This window comes from Eretmochelys imbricata, chromosome 2 (genome assembly GCF_965152235.1).
Source record: "Eretmochelys imbricata isolate rEreImb1 chromosome 2, rEreImb1.hap1, whole genome shotgun sequence".
Lineage (NCBI taxonomy): Eukaryota > Metazoa > Chordata > Testudines > Cheloniidae > Eretmochelys > Eretmochelys imbricata.
The window spans coordinates 199,157,874-199,174,541 of NC_135573.1; the positions used below are offsets into that span (position 1 = coordinate 199,157,874).

At 46.1% G+C, this 16,668-nt stretch overlaps 1 protein-coding gene across 1 annotated transcript in view; it reads left to right on the plus strand.

The window, feature by feature from the left end:
- Window positions 1-2,146: 2,146 nt before the first annotated feature.
- The window catches only part of THRB (thyroid hormone receptor beta), a 289,369-nt gene continuing 274,847 nt past the window's right edge, over window positions 2,147-16,668 (plus strand). Inside the window, exon 1 of the mRNA XM_077811266.1 lies at window positions 2,147-2,230. The gene's annotated coding sequence lies outside the window, so the exon portion shown is untranslated. The remainder of the gene's footprint in view (window positions 2,231-16,668) is intronic.

The window sequence follows — 16,668 nt, forward strand, 5'->3', positions numbered from 1 at the left end:
CCATTCTTTGCAGTTTAGAAGAAAAATGTAATTCAGTGTCCTTTTTTTTTTAAAAAAAAAAAAGACTCCACCGAGAAGGAACATAAGCCTAGAGGACTATTATTATGCAGTCATAGCTTCCCCCATTCAAATATATTTGCAGTCAGAGCTCAAAGTGAATAGAAATAGGCCAGAGCACTATTCTGGCATTTCTCTAGTAGCCCCAGTGCTTTCTGAATAATTTAAGATTTCATTTAAAACAATTAATTTTCTAGCAGGTTCTTCCGGAGTCTGCAAACAGCCTGAAATATTAGAACAGCTTCTATTAACCACACCATCTCAACGCTAATGATTTCAATTTGACTGCCACCATTCTTAATTGTTCCTCTGATCATTTTAGCAGAAACATCCATCTGATGTGTTGGATACTGAGGAATTTAGAAAGGGAAAAGCCTTACAACAGGCCTTTTTATCCATTCCAAGGGCTCACTGAAGGACTCTTCCCTACAGTACATTTTTAATGCTTTATCCGGTTTAAAGTGCTCAGAGTGGTGGGACTTCCATCACTTCCCTGTGGTGGTTACACCCCAGTCTAATGATTATCTCCATTAGCATGTTTTCCTCCATTTTTCTAGTTTAAATGCGCCTTCTACAAATTTACTCCCATTACTCCTGGCAATAGTCCACGGCTCTAAATGAGCCAGCAGGAAATGTGGTGGTGGTGGTTAACAGTCACCAGAGAAGTGAGGGAAGGAGGCAAAGGAGCGGCCACCAGAGAAGGAAGTAAAGTGGGAGCTGGCAGGGTTAGGGGGAAATGGGCATAGGGGGAAATGGGCAGAAGAGGCAACAGCTACCAAAGGGAAGGGAACACAGGACCAGAAGCCAAAAGGAAAGTGAAAGGGAATAATCAATCACCAAAGTAGGAGGAAAGTGGAAAGCAGCCACTAGGGGAAGCAGGGATGGGGTGGGGAATGGGACAGTCACCAAAGGAAAGGGGAGGGGAACAGAGGTGCAGCCTCTGAGGGAAGGGACAAAAGACACAGCAGCCATCAGGGAGAGGATATGGTGAGTCAGCATGAATAGAGTTCCACAGACTTTTCTGCACTTTGACCCTGGGTGCTAGTTACTTTTCCAAGTTACAACCCTCCTCTCTCTCTGTGGCAAGCAGTTGAGCTATATGCTGATCACAAATCACTGCTCTCATTAGCCATCTTCTAAATAAAATAATTAATTCCTGGCTCTTATATAGCACTTTTCAGCAGTAGATTTCAAAGTGCTTTACTAAGGAAGTCGGTATCATTAGCCCTATTTCACAGATGAAGAAAATGCTCAATGACTATAAACTGGTAACTACACATAATTGTGCTATAATAACTGGAACACAGAAGTTAATCAACATAGCATCTTAGCCATAGGCCATTGCGCACAATTATAATACCAGGATGAACAAGGACCCTGGATTCATGCTCTATCTTGAGAGAGAGCAATCACGATCTAGAGTAGCTGCCCACGGACTTCTGTAATGTTGGGGACACGTGGCATAAAGGGAGGGACCCTCAAAAAGGGCTGCCTCCCAAGCCTGGCTAGTCCGGATCAGAGGCCAGGCCACATACTTACTGCATGCATCCCACGAAGTGAGCTGTAGCTCAGGAAAGCTGATGCTCAAATAAACTGGTTAGTCTCTAAGGTGCCACAAGTCCTCCTTTTCTTTTTGCGAATACAGACTAACACGGCTGTTAGTCTGAAACCTATACTTACTGTTGCAGCCGGCGAACAGAGGGAGCGAATATGGTAACGGAGCAAACAGGAGCAAGGAGGCGGTCTTGGAATCTGCCAAAAAAGGGACAGGCCACCGGGCTCCCCACCCCCACCCCGTTCTCAACATGCCCTCTGCCCGGCTGGGGGAGCAGGTGACGACAGCGCGGTCACTGGGCCCGTCCACCTTTGTCCCGCAGCGCCGAGTGGGGGCACGGGGCGCGTGCGAGGCATCTGCGGGGGCTGGGCAATGCCCGGGCGTCTCCTCCCCGGGGGAATGGAAAGAGAAACAGAGCCCGGCCTCGCTCCCGCTCTCTAGCTGCGCCTCGCCTCCCTCAGCCCGTGCTTAGCGTTACTTCCCCCCGCCTGCGCTCGCCCCCCCCCCTCCGCGCCGCCCTAGTTCCAGGGTTATTTCAGGACACCGCCCGCCTCTCTCGCTCCGAAGCGCTGCAGGAGCCTGCCCGGCGTCTCCCGCGCTCAGACTGGCGTTTGTCAGGTGAGAGGTCCCCCTCCGCGCTTCCTTAGGGGCTGCCCTTTCCCCGCAAGGAAATCGCCCCGCAGAGACCAGGGGGAGGCTGCGGCGGGCGGCGTGCAAAGAAGTCTTTACAAGCCAGCAATGAGCTGGGGGGCGAGGCGAGGCGGAGGGAGCTGCCAGTCGCCACAAGTGGTTTCGATTCAGAAGCCCCTTGGAAAGGTGGGTGGGGGGGGGCCTGGGATGCTGCCGAGCGCTGCACCCGGGGGTGGGCAGGGCCCTTCCAGGGCTGCCTTGTTTTCTGCTCTGGGATCTCAAGTGCAGGGGGGGAAGGGTTGACTTTGCCTTTGCCCAGCTGCTGGGCTAGACTCCTGCAGCTGGGGGCTTTAAGTGCAGCCTCCCCCTGCCTCTCCCAGGTTACAAAGGCTGGAGGCAGAGAATGTGCTGGGAGCTTGGGCCCCCGAGATCTGGGAGTGCTGGGTAGCACAGGCCTTGAAGAGGGGGGCAGCAGGTTCAGCAGACTGCTAGTCCTATTTATTTCACTACCGTTTACACTAGCTGTAGCTGGTGCTGGCCTGGGGGGACTCCTCAGAACTTTGCAGCAGACAGCGAAGGTGCACCCGCCCCAGCTGAATGTGAACTGTTGTGCTGAGACCGGCCCACGATCTTGGCACCCAGCTTCCCATTCAGGGGCTGCTTCAGTTTGTCCTTGCATGAAATGTGAGGCCCGACAGTACTCAGTCTGTAGAGCAGTGTCGAATAGGGGGTGGAGGACGGCTTCGGATACCGGCATGGTGATTTGGTGGGGTGGGGGGCGAAATGGCGGACGCAGGGCTGCTCTGCAGTGCCCTGGGCAGGACTACATGGGGCACTACAGGTGCTCCCTGACTTAGTTTGGAGGCTTTGGCTGTCTGTTTGGGGAAGGAGGCCCTAAGCTTGGCATCCGTCTCTAAACAATCAATAGCAATTCAGGCTGTCTGTACCTTTACACAAAGAGAGAGGGGGAAAATACCCTTCAGATGCAAATACTTAGTTGCAGCCCCTAGGGCAAGGCTCTTGCCTGTGCTTGAGTTACTCTTCCTCTCTCCCAGACTCACTCAGGTGCGCTATTGAGATAACGCAGGCAAGCCTTCTTAATTGGCCTGATGGTTCTTGATTGGTCACTGAGTATTTCCTCCTGGCTCCTCTAGGCCTCTGGAGGACTGTCTTGTTGGTTGCCCACTCTAAGTGGATTTACCTTGGACAGGGAGTGTCAGGGTACTGATGCCACCAGCCTGGAGCAGAGAAGGCCTGACCGGTCCTGTTACACACCAGTCTCCACAGAACAGGCCCAGGGGCCTGTTCTTTCCGCTCCACAGTGAGGCCACGATTCAGGGAAAATAAGTTTGTATTCTGGTGCTGTGAACCCGGCTGGTGTCATGCACAAAAAGCATGAGGCTGTAATGCCAAATACCGCTGAGTAATGTGAAAGTTATTGCCCTTCATCACCTGCAACCATTTAAGGGGTGCACAGTCTGTTACAAGGTCAAAAGGAGCCCTTAAAAGGCAATAGTGTAATGCCCCACAGCCCATTTGATGGCTAGACATTTTCTCAGTGGTGGACTACCTGGTCTCTTGATGTTGCAGCTTCCAGTTTAGGTAGAGTATTGGATATTCCACCCCCTGGAAGTTTTGTGACAGTACTGCTCCCAGTCCAACTGTGGAAGCATCAGTTTGTAATATAAACACAAATGAGAAGTCCAGACACCGTAGGTCAGGCTGTTGATCGAGGCTATCTATGAAATACCTAAGATAGCAGGTGTCCTGCATCCCAAACTTACATTCTTTTGGATTAGTGGTGAGTTCCACCTTCTGCAATGATTGTAATGCAGAGGCCACCTGTACCGGATGTGACTGCCAGGTCATACTAAAATTAAATACATCATCCAAATAGGCTGCTGCAAACTGGCTGTGATGGTGTAGGACTCAGTCCATAAGCCTCTAGAATGTGATAGGGGCCCAGGCAGTCCAAAAGGCATGGTCGTAAACTGAAAAAGCCCAAGATGTGTGGCAAATGCTATCTTTTGTTTGGAAGCTGGGGTATTTGCCAGTACCCTTCGTTAAATCAAGTGTGGTGATACATTTAGCCTTCCCAGGGTGTTTGAGGAGTTCATCAATGTGTGGCACTGAGTAGGCATCAGACTGTGATGCTAAGTTAAGCCTCAGAAAGTCCATGCAAAATCAAGTGATCCCATAGGGTTTGGGAACCAAAGCCACCAGGCTACACCAAGGCTACATCTAGGACTCCTCAATGATGCCAGGGTCTAATATGGCCTGTACCTCCTGCTCAGGAATGCAATAAGTTGCATGTTCAGGCCTTACCTCTGAGCAGGTTTAAAGTCAGTGTTTCAGTAAATGTGTTCACCTTGACTGAGAATGGGTGGAGAATACCGTGTCGTAGTGGGTCAATATGTTTCTGGCTTGCCAGCGTAAGCTTAGGAGTAAGACTTTCTGCTATCCGCACATCTTCAGCGCCTGCTGGCTCTTGTATCTGGGGGTCCAGATGCTCAGGGAGACCCCTGGGATCTGTGAACAAGCTTTCCTGTGCCTGCCACGGTTTTAACCTATTTACATGGAATATCTGGTGTTTCTTCTTTTTGTCTGGACAGTGAATTTCATAATCAACTTTTCCAACTTGCCTGACAGCCTCATAGGATCCTTGCCATTTGGCCAGGAGTTTGCTGTCTGGGGTGGGGAGGCATAGCAGCACATGGTGTCCTGGCTGGAAAAAACCCTCCCAAATTCCTTTATTATAGTGTTGGGCCTGGGTTTTTTGGGCCCACAGGAGCATCTCCTTCACAAATTGTCCTACTCGTTTGAGCTGCTTGCACAGCTGTAGGAGGATATGCTGTTGTAAGGCCAACAGATCCCAGTCGTTGACTCAGGGAGCTTAGTGCATGAGCCTCTACCGCATGAGCTAAAAAGTTTAGTGTGTGAGCCTTTACTGCACGAGCTAAAAGGCAACTGGCTGTAGAGCAGTCTCTCACTCCCCCTGCCCTCCACTAGAGGGGACAGAACACCACACCCAGGAGGTGTGTGGGTCACATGTAACATGTTTTGAGAGCATGATTGCTGCTCTTCCCAGGGCTCTTTAAGGAGGTCCAGGAGTCCTTGAGACTGTCAGCCACAGAACAGTTCAAAGGGCAAGAAGCCTGTTGAGGCCTGAGGTGGTACTTGTATGGCAAAGAGAAGATAAGGAAGTAGCTGATTCCAAGCATTGGGGTCCATCATCATAACATTTCTTCAGGATTTGCTTAATGGTCTAGTTAAACCTTTCCACCAAGCCATCAGTCTGGGGATGGTATGCTGAAGTTTGGAGGGATCTAACCTTAAGATGCTGTCATATGTCCTGCATTAGGTGGGAGGTGAAGCTACTCCTTTGACCTGTGAGGACTTTGGTAGGCAAGCCTACTTGTGCAAAAGGCAGGACTAACTCCTTGGCTATGGCCTTGGCTGTTACTGAGCAGAGGTGAACTGCCTCCAGAGTAGCAAGTTGCATAATCTACTACTACCAAGACATACTGGTGCTCCCTTGCATTTTTTTCAAATGGCCCTGCTACATCCATCCCCACTGCTCAAAGCAGGGTACTTATGAGTAGTAAGGGGATGAAGGGAGCCAGGAGGTGTCCCTCACATACTACTTGTTGGTAGTTGGAACAGATTGCACAAAAGTTTGCCACCTCCTTGTGGCCAAGAGTTTATCTAGCACCCTTTCTAGAGTTTTATTTCTGCCCAAGTGACTGGCAAAGGGGGCGCAGCATGCTAGTCACAATACTTCTTTTCAAATTCTTTGGGGCACCAGAAGCTAGAGGCGTATCTCACCTGTCTGGGAGTTTTTCTCCACACAGTAAAGTGAATTATTTTGTTGTTCAAAGTGGGGAAATTGGGAGACCTGAGCCTTCCGCACGATGATTCTGTTAACCAATGCAAGCCAAGTGTATGCCTCTCTAAAGCTGTCATCTCCTTTTTTACTCCTGAACCAGATCAAAGATTCTAGCTACTACTCTTGAGTCAGTGTTAGGAAGAGCATTGCCCTAAGGTGGTTCTGTTGGGCTGCCAGACAGCTCATCAGATGCAAAGGCAGTTTGCAACCAGTCCTTCCTGTCTAGTTGTCACTGTTTCAGAGTCTTCTTGGCTTACAATGAGCCATCACAAAGGTCAGATACAGGAATCTGAAAGATGTCAGACAATCAGACTGAAGTGGCAACTGGGTTCTCTGGGTGATGCAGTAGTAATGAGGACAAATGTTGCCAAACCCTTCTGATTATTACTTCCCACAGCAAGTTGGGGGTTATACTAACTTGAAATCTTACAGCCTGTTTCCCTGTATTCAAATGTATTTGTGCTGGGTGGTAGGCTTGAGTGTCCCTGTGGATACACATCACATGCACCTGGTCATCCTCTCGCTACTCTTCTGGATCCAATAGGACCTCTTGGATCAGGGTTTGGGGTCACCCAGAGTCTGTTAGCCCTGCCATTGTTCAGCTCCCCAAGTGCTACTGGAGCTAAAACTGTCAAGTGCAAAGCCACAGTTCACAGAATCACACTCCATGAGGGGCACAAGTGTCTGGCATGCCCTGGCTTCCCACAGCGGGAACATAAGAATGTCTAAGCTTGGTCAAACCAATGGTCCATCTAAACTAGTATCCTGTCTGATTGTCCAAATAGGGGAGGCTTCTTGGCCAGTCCTTGGCCTGCTCCTCATGTGGGACTCCATGCAGTTCCTCTTTGGTAGTTCTTGTGGTGGTGTTGTGGGGAGTCCTCTGGGTTTCACTGGCAGTCATTTTGAGACTTCCCTGGGAGCCCCCTGGCCCTTTTCTGGTACGCTGGATTAACTCCTGCTTCACCAACCTGGGCCATCCACCCTGGCTGGACCAATCTGCTGTCATAAAGTCTTCAATGTATTGGGATTGTATTTACATACCCAGGTTGACAGGTTTGAATGATGGTCGGCAAAATATCTGGGTACAGTTTGAGTGCCATTGACCCCACAATCTCTGCTGGAGAGCAGGAAGCTGGCCAGAGCCAGATGATGACCCACTTTTAGCCCTGGAGCCACAGCCGGGGTCATGGCTCTGGTGAGCAATTGTCCAGAATCAGTGCTAGTACATCACAGCTGATACTCCTAGTTGGCTGAGGATGGTGGCTTCCAGGGTATCCTAGTCCTTCACAGCTTCATAATCTAAGGCCCGGTAGGCTTCTGGGTTTTCCCTAGTTAGAAAAGGGCCTAGTTGTGCAGCCCAGGTGGTCTTCTCCCATTGGGCAGCATGGGCTACCTGCTCAAACTAACAAGATATGCCTCTGGGGTCTTCAGCAGGCCCAGTTTGGAAAAGGTGATAGCTGGTGCCAACAGAGTCACTTCAGAGTGGGGGGTGGCCAGTGATGTGCTCCAGTATTGCTTCCTGAAACTGCTGCTGCGAGAGCTTGAGGAACATATTTTGATGCTGTTGGTTGGCTTACTGAGTGTACTGCTGCCCTTCCAGGAAAAGCTCCTGGGCCTCTGGCTGGGCCTGCTGCTGCTGAGCTAGGAATCATATGGTCTCCTCCATGGTTCGTCTTTACAGGAAAAGTGGGAGTTGACCCCACCTCTTGTACCAAGTTGTGGGAGACACGGCTGCTCTATAGTGCTCTTTTGAGGGCCGTGCGTGATGCTCCCTGCTTTAATCTGAAAGGTTTGGCTGTCTGCGTAGGGCAGGATAGCTTGTGGGGTAAGCTTGGTGTCAGTCTTCAAACAATCAAGTAACAAAACAGGAACTCAGGATTCAGCTGGCTGAACCTTTAAACAAAGAGGAACCCCTCTCCCCTCAAATGCAGCACTCTTAAGGCAAGGCCTTGGCCTGGACCTGAGTTCTAGGTTAGCCCGGAGGAGTTCTTCCTCTGTCTGTCTCACCTAGGTGTGCTCCTGAGCAAAAGCAGACAAGCCTTCTTAACTGGCCTGCCTTAACTCCTCCTGCCTCTTCTAGGCCTCTGGAGGCCTATCTTGTTAGTTGCCCCATCTGAGGAGATTTTTCTTGGGTAGGGAGTATTGAGGTGCTGATGCCTCCAGCAAGAAGCAGAGAAGGCCTGACAGACCCCATCACAGGAAACAGTGAAAACTCCCCTTTCACCTCTTTTAAAATCAAACCCTGTTTTTCACTGACTTTTGTCATTTGCTAAGTGTATCATGAGACATCGTTTACTTCAAGCAGCTTCCTGCTGATTGTGTGGCTTCCCTCCATCCCAGAAATTTCTTAAATCACCAGTCAGGTGGTTTTGTTAATGCTAGAGTAAGGATCTTCTGTGTTTAGTTTCTCCAAGTCTCTTAGTTTAGCAAATATTTTTTATTTTTGTGACCGTGTCTTTGTAAACAAAATAATCCTCAAATGTGAGCTGCTTTTTTTTTTAAACAGAGTATCCCTTTCTGTATATTCTGTGATACTGTATGTAATTTAGTAGAATAGCAGTGCTTCTTTCCAAAGGACCATATTTTTGTTGTTTGTTTTTGTTTTTTGTGTGAGTGGCAGCTTAAGTTTAACTAAAAGTTGCAGCTGAACAAGACCATCATTTTAAAGATTTTGAAAAAGTGTTAAGTTCATGTCACAAACCAACATGTAAATGTAGAGTTGTGTAATTGAAGGTAATACTGTGTGATCATTTAACAAATGAAGTCCTTTGTGAATGTTTCCATTAATGTACGTGCAATCTCTATAATGACATAGTATGTCACTGGCACTTCTGGGTTTGAAGGATAATCAATGCCATTAAAAATACATGTACAAGTGGCCTCTTGGTGAGTGTGGTGGCCAAGACAGTACATTTTGGCAACAATATATGTTTGAGTCATGTGTTTCTCTAGTAATTACTTCTGAAGAATTGACATAAGACTTAATAAGGAAAAAAATTGAAAACTCAAGACAGAGAAATCACGTAACTTGTTCAAGGTCCCACAGAAATCCATGGTAGAGCTGAGAAGAAAAATCAGATTCCCTGACTGTCATATGTCTTTACCACAAAACAAATCTCCCTTCAGTAATGACAGATCCTACTCCTATTGAAGTCAGTAGCAAAATGCAGTAAAGGCAGTCCTTATGCACTAGAGACGCTTATGAATAGCTGAGAGATTTGTTTTCTATATAACAGAAAGAGGAAACAAATCTGAAAAAGAATTTAATATACCAGTCATCTGGCTTTGACCACTAGAAAAAGTGTTCAGACTAGAAGAGGGAGGCTTTCAGGTTCTAAATAGTCCTCGTGTTCTGGAGAGAATATTGGTGCCACAGGAGAAAATCTAGCTAAATGGTGGAAAGTTGATTGTCCGATTGTACATACTACAGCAAGGGTGGCCAACCTGTGGCTCCGGAGCCACATGCGGCTCTTCAGAAGTTAATATGCAACTCCTTGTATAGGCACCGACTCTGGGGCTGGAGCTACAGGTGCCAACTTTCCAATGTGCCACAGGGTGCTCACTGCTCAACCCCTGGCTCTGCCCCCTACCTTGAGCCTGCTATGCCCTCGCTCCTCTCCCTCCATCTCAGAGCCTCCTGCATGCCACGAAACAGCTGATCAGGAGCTGCAGGGAGGGAGCGGAAGATGCTGATCAGTGGGGCTTCTGGTGGATGGGAGGCGCTGGAGCTGATGTGGGAGCTGATGTGGGGGGCTGCTTACATATTACTGTGGCTCTTTGGCAATGTACACTGGTACATTCTCAGGCTCAGGTTGGCCACCCCTGTACTACAGCAACTATGAGGTGTTGCAGAATAGAAGGTGGGATGTATTCTTGGTAAAGAGAGGCAATGTGGATGTCATTTGTAGGAATGTATGAGGTCAGAGACTTATATATTAAAGAAAAATTGTTTTCAAAGAAACAATGGAGGGAAGAAAATATAGCAAGAGACTAAGGCTAGGTCTGCACTACAGACCTATATCAGCATAACTACGTTTCTCAGTGTGTTAAAAAAAAAAAAAAAAAAAAATCCATGACTAGGGCCGGATTTACACCTTACATGCCCCTAGGTGCAGCATCTTCAGCGACCTTCGTGTTTTCCGTAAAAATGAAACTTAACTTTTAGGTGCTCCTAGAATGCCGGGGCCCCTAGGCACATGGCTACTCTGCCTAATTGGAAATACTGCCCTGTCCATGACCCTCCCTGAGCAATGTAGTTATACCAACCTAACCCTCTGTGTAGACAGTGCTGTGTTGATGGGAGAGTTTTTCCTGTTGGCATGGCTACTGCCTCTCAGAGGCGTGGATTAATTAAGCCAATGGGAGAAACTCTCCAGTTGGCATAGTAGCATCTTTACTAAAGCGCTACGGCATGCAGTTGTAACGCTGTATGTGAAGACAAGCCCTGAGAGACTGAATGAAAATTACAGAGGAAAACAGGACATCTTCAGGTTCTACATCTTTGTGGTTGATAAGCCTCTTACATAAGATATTTTGAAACTTTTAAAAAGGGAGAACTAAGCTTTACCAAAGGGATATTTGATTTAGTTGGGGATTGGTCCTGCTTTGAGCAGGGGGTTGGACTAGATGACCTCCTGAGGTCCCTTCCAACCCTGATATTTTATGATTCTGTGATATAAGACTCATTGCTCCTATAGCTAAGAACTTAAAGCAGAAAAGTGTGTTGAGTAGGAAAAGTTCAAGATTTCTGTCATTGTATCAATGAATTTAAAGTGAAAATCTGCTACTTCCACTATTCAGTGATATGGGACAATTGGCATGAAGCTTTGAACAAGATAAATGAAAAGCCATTGTTAGATGTGAAAGAACACATCAGAAATGGCATGGGGGAATATTAGGGAAATGGTAGAACAATTGTCTTAGTTTATGAAGGAAATCTCTTGCAAGCAGAAGCTGGCCTCGTGAAAGGGAACAATGAGAACATGATTATACAGCAGTACAGTTCATGGTAAAAGATTAACTGAAAGGCTCTTTGAGGAAGAACTTTGGGAAAGAAATGAAATCCAAGGAAATTTCTTTGAGCATGGTGGAGAACTCTTACTAGGCATCCCAAAAAGAGAGGAATTTCTAAAGGAAATCTCTGATCTCATTGTCCATCATTAGGCAAGTTGAAAAAGGATTCACAAGACAGAAGTATTCAGAAAGCAGCTGGAAGCTGAGAATATGGAGCTGTAATGTGTCCTTCAAGAGACCAAGATATGCCTTGGGGATAAAAAAGGTAAAATGATCTTGACTCCATGGGAGATCAACCAGATCAAGGCAGAAACAATGAGGAAACTTGTAGAATACATATGGTAAATAATAATAATAGAAAAGGAATAGGAGATGGGTCTAGCCAAGAGGAAACACAAGCCTATAATGGAGTCCTTGCAAACCTTGCTGGAGACATACAGGAGCTGGGCTGAGGTACTGAAGTTGCAAGAGATGAGGTGGAACCACCATGATATGGAGATGGAACTCAGCCATGCTAAATGGATGGCAGCTAATTTTCAAAAGCAAAGCTCAAAAAAATCTCATACGGTGACTGTTGCCAGGCTATCCAAGTTCAACTGGATGATGTTTTCTGGCCCAGTGAAGATGTGGAAGAGAAAATCACCACAGATGAATGGTGAAACAGCTTAATGTAGGCAATACTGAAGGTGCTCAGGGCTGTTGTCAAGCAGTCCAAAAAGGCTGCGAGCTGGGGGGAAATAGCTGATCCAGACTTATTTGAGGGATGATCTTCTCTGATCTAAGGACAAAATGTTAAAGAGCAAAAATTGAAACTCCAGCAAAAGATACTGGAGAGAGACACAATTTGGAGGAAACATAAAGAATGGGTAGGGAATTACAAGGAAAATATTGCCAAACAGGGTAAAGCAGCTGTGGTAAAGGCTGAGATCCAGTGGTTGCAGGAATGTACAAATCTTACCAAATGCTAACCTAAGGGCAGAATGACGGAATGGGGAGACAGAATATGTATTAATTGAGGCAAAACTAATTAATGCTAAAATAATACACTGGGCTAGTGTGTGTTTGTGTGTGTGACCTTGTTTCCCTCTAGTTGCTGATTGTTGTGACTATATAAAGCTTATTACTGTTTCACAGATAGAGGAGTGTTTCTTTAGAGCAAGGGCGAGGGTCTTCTGCTTTTGGCACTACACAGCAATAACATACCTGCAGTTGACCTGTTTCAACTGATTTGGGCTCGCACGGCTCTGGCTACAGAGCTATAAAATTGCAATGTGGATGTGCAAGTTCAGACTTGGGTTCTCCAACAACCCAGTCACATCTAATAACATGGTGCTTGTAGGGCCAGGTGGCCTAGTGGTGGGTGAGCCTGACTTTCAGCTCTTTGTTTCTCTGGTCAAGGTGCATCAGTCTTTGAGGCAGTGGGGGTAGGAGGACCCAGGCCCTCCACTCCACCAAGTCCCAGCCCAGGGCTCTTAGTTAGTTGACCCCTGAATGGGTGGCACTTCAAGCAGGGAGTCTAAATCCATTGCCCTGAGCTACTTCCTAACAGAGTCTCTTCAATTTGGGGCATGGCCCCTGTATTCCAATTTACTGGAATGGCTTGCCTCCTGTGGTGCCCTCTCATGGATCTTGGATGGCACCCTGCTGTGGTCCCAGGCTCTTTTGGGTGGGGCAGCCATAAGTTTGCTGGAGCCCACAATATCTTTGGGCTGCAGTCACCCAGTTACCTCAGTTGCCAGAAGCTCCTAGGTCTGCCTCCCTTGGCTGGGAGACAGAATGTGCTCCCTGGTGTCTGCCTTGGCTGACAAGATGGTGGCCCTTCCAATCAGGTAGGGAAGTAGTTAGCTCCTACCTCTTCACCCATGAGCCCTGAACTGGGGTAGGCTCTCTCCTTTTCTGCTCCCTCCAGGCCTGGCATTGGCTGCAGGTATAACGAGGTGGGGCCGACTGGGTCCAAAGGTTCTCCTTAACTCCTGCTGTGCTGGTGGGCAGTTTCTTTGCTTCATCACATACCTATTGCACTATCTAGGGGTATATTGCATAAACTTCTGAGTAAGTTCTAAGTCTTTATTGAAGAGCTAAACGTAGGTAATATTGTTTGAGCCAAGATTAGTTGCATCATATTGTCAGCAATGTTGTTAATCTACATTTGGATGTTAATAGGTGAGGTATGGCGCCTGTGAAATTTAAGGTCTAGACTTGTAAATTCTTGGTATTAGTGCAATAAATTTAGGATGTTGAAGAAACTGTTAATGGAGAGTCAACGCTTCCTTTTTAGATAAATAAGAAACTGTTTGTTTAGTTCCATTTCTCATAATAAAGTGGCTAACAATATTTCCACAGTGATAAAAATCTGTGATAAAATGACATTATTCAAGGAGTGGTTAACTATTGTGCATAGAACTGAGATTTCAGCCACAATACTTTTTATGACCTTACATATTTTGCTTTTCTTTGCTATAGAGTTGCATTTGCTTCAAAGTACAATGAGGTTTCTTGGCTTAGAACTCATGTTATAATTGGTTTCTAGAGCTTTCTTGGTTTGACCTAATTGGACATTTTGAAAGGTGGTCAAGGCATGCAGTAGGGTTTTGCCAGTTTTCCATCAGTGATTAATAAAGCTCATTTGGAGGATCTATTAGAGTTCTGAAAAGAAGATATTGAAGCAGAAATGTTATAAAAATTGCTAAATGCATGTTTAATGTTGAATGATGAAGCATGGTACTATAATTAACAGTAAATAAACCATTTGTTCTTGAGAAACTTTTTCCTTCCAAAGTGCAGATGATCATTGTATTGTTACTGTGACTTTTATAGTCAGGTTTGAACGAGTACTTTCATTCTACTTTGCAATGACGTTTTTTGTAAAAATTCATTATTTTTTAAATTTGAGCAATAAAAAGTGATTTTATCAGTTGAGAATTTTTCAAAGGTTTTTCTTTTTGTATTACTCAAAAGTGGTTTTGTTTAAGTTTGGACTTTCTATAAATTTAGTCTCTATCAGGAACAAGTGAGTACCTTTGACATGTCTGAAGTTCAGTGAGAAGAAATGAAAGTATATGTTTTTGAAAAATGCTGTTAATAAAAATAAGGTTGTGTACCCCATCACAATTTCCATAGCCCTTAAATCCTCACAAAACTACTAACCTGGATTTTATTTCGCATTTTTCATCTTTATGGAAACAAATCCAAAACTAAGTGGGGTGTGTGTGTGTGTGTGTGTGTGTGTGTGTGTGTGTGTGTGTGTGTGTGTGTTGATCTGCCTACTTGTATATGTTTCTGATTTGTCCATCACCATAGTATCTAAGTACACATCTGACAGGTTTTTTTTGCCCTGAGGAAGGGCTGGCTGAATGTAGTCGGTGAGTCCACAGTCACAAGGCTCTGGCACATTGAAGTTCGCTCAACTATGTGAATTGCCCAGGGAAAGGGCTGCTTATCTGTCTCAGTCATCTTTTTTTTTTTTTTAATCATGTTTTGCTGGTGCAGCTGTGTCCAGAAGAAGTAAAATATTCAACTGTTGCAATGACTCCAGTGTGTAATTTCTCAGTACAGAGGAAAGGAGGGCACAGTTGTGGGTTTGAGTACAGTGGGTGGGTTCTTTACGTGTTAGTGTCGACCTGTCATTGCAGTTGCCTCTTGTATTTTCTTAATATTTGTTTGAATGAGTTTTTTAGATGACCAAATAACTAAAATAGTGGAGCCTCAGATGATTTATGTTAGGTGAAAATCAAAATTACTTCTGTATGCAAACTGCACTATGCAAAAAATGAGTAAATAGATATGTTTACATTTATTTGATGGATCTCTGCTGCCCCTGTTCAGACAGTTGTTGTTAGCAGTAAATGATTATAGGGGAATCTTGAGTAGGAATAGAGAGGTTATTTTACCTCTCTATTTGGCATTGTGTCTGCTACTGGAATACTGCGTCCTAGTCTGGTGACCACAATTCAAGAAGGATGTTGATAAATTGGAGGGGTTTAGAGAAGAGCCAGGATAATGATTAGAGGATTAGAAAACATGCCTTATAGTGACAGACGCAAGGAGCCAATCTATTTAACAAAGAGAAAATTAAGGGGTGACTTGATTATAGTCTCTACGTATCTATGTGGGAAACAAATATTTAATAATGGGCTCTTCAATCTGCAGAGAAAAGTATAACTAAGGTTAAGATTTTGTCATGGTTATTTTTAGTAAAAGTCACAGACAGGTCATAGGCAATAAACAAAAATTCATTGAAGCCCATGACCTGACCCTGACTTTTATTAAAAATAACTTGGACAAAATAGGGCTGAGCCCTAGCTTTGCTGCGGGCAGGGAGTCCATCACCTGCCACTGCTGCAGCTGACTGCTCTGGGGTCCCCATGGTGGCTGGGAGCTCTGGGGCCCAACTGCCCATGGTGGCTTGGAACTGTGGGGACCCCTATCTCCCTTGGTGGCTCGTAGATCTGGGGCCAGTGGCTTAGAGCTCCGCGGTCCCCCGCCTCTCATGGCAATGGAGGGCTCCAGATCCCCCTCCAATGGCTGAGTGATATGAGGGCCCCTGCCTCCCATGGTGGCTCAGAGCTCCAGGCCCACACTGGCTGACAGCTCTGGCACCCTGGGGCTGAAACGGAAAATGTCACAGATCACGGAAGTCATGGATTCCTTGACTTTCGTGACCTCTGTGACATAATCTTAGCCTTAGGTATAACACAGTCCAATGCCTGGAAGTTACAGCTGGACAAATTCAGACTGGAAATAAGGTGTAAAATTTTAATGGTGTAAGTAATTATCCATTGAAACAATTCATCTAGGGTTGTGGTGGATTCTTCATCACTGACAATTTTTGAAATCAAGATTGGGATATTTTTCTAAAAGACATGCTCTAGGAATTACTTCGGGGAAGTTCTGTTGCCGGTGTCAGACAGCCGATCAGACTAGATGATCACAAAGGGATCTGTGAATTACCACAGAAAATGTGGTTATCCTCACTTGCAGTGCCATGGACCTGGTATACTTGCTCTTTTGAAGATAATATTAGGGCTTCTGTCAAGCTATTTTTGTCCTTTGCAAGCACATACGTGGGGTGAGATTCTTACCCAGTGTTCCAGCCACTTTAGTCTAAGTAAAAGGGCCACAGCAGCATAAAGGGGCTCTAAAAGCCTCCATTTCAGCTGGAGAAGGATTCTCCCATTGCAGGCACTGCAGAGACTCCATAAGGCTGACTTCTGAGGACACCCATACATGCCTTGGTGTAGGGAGGGTGCCAGTGATGGGGCAGCAGCACATGGTATTGCAGAGATTTGAGGCATTGCTATGGCCCATAAGGCAACCTAGGAGAGGCTGCAGTAAATTAGAAAGGCCCTTACACTTTTAAATTACTCCAGCAGCCTCTCCTGCTCTCAGAGAAGCCAAGGCTTGAGGGCACAAAGGTGTCTTAAAGCCACCGTAGCCCCTCTCCTCGGGCTGCAAGTTCAGTGCTATGCCTCTTAGGCTATGTCTATGTTAGCACTTTTGTCAGTATAACTTATGTTGCTCAGGGTTG